Source organism: Oryzias melastigma, linkage group LG7 (genome assembly GCF_002922805.2).
Source record: "Oryzias melastigma strain HK-1 linkage group LG7, ASM292280v2, whole genome shotgun sequence".
Classification (NCBI taxonomy): Eukaryota; Metazoa; Chordata; class Actinopteri; order Beloniformes; family Adrianichthyidae; genus Oryzias; species Oryzias melastigma.
The window spans coordinates 32,448,033-32,448,298 of record NC_050518.1 but is presented as its reverse complement, the minus strand read 5'-3'; the positions used below and the strand labels follow the sequence as shown (position 1 = coordinate 32,448,298).

General features: G+C 65.0%; 1 protein-coding gene across 1 annotated transcript in view; it reads right to left on the bottom strand.

The window, feature by feature from the left end:
* Positions 1 to 266, bottom strand: part of plxna3 (plexin A3) — a 106,606-nt gene that overhangs the window by 105,458 nt on the left and 882 nt on the right. The gene's annotated exons all lie outside the window — the stretch shown is intronic.

Genomic DNA, 266 nt, shown 5'->3' with positions numbered 1-266 from the left:
TTCCCCCCCCCCCCCCCATCAATCATATTCTCCTTTTTTTGTCTGAATCGTATCAGACCGTCAGATCGATTCGCTTCAGCCCCGCGTTGGTCTGGACCAAACAGGCGGGGGTGCTCGGAGCGGTTCGGATCCACAGCTTGCTCGCTGCAGGTTGGGGGGATGTACATGGGCGCGCGCGCGCATGCAGGCGGAGAACCTGCAGAAGCAGAACCGGGGGGTGCGCGCGGGAGGACGGTCCGCGGGCTCGGATCTGCGACCCGCCCGCG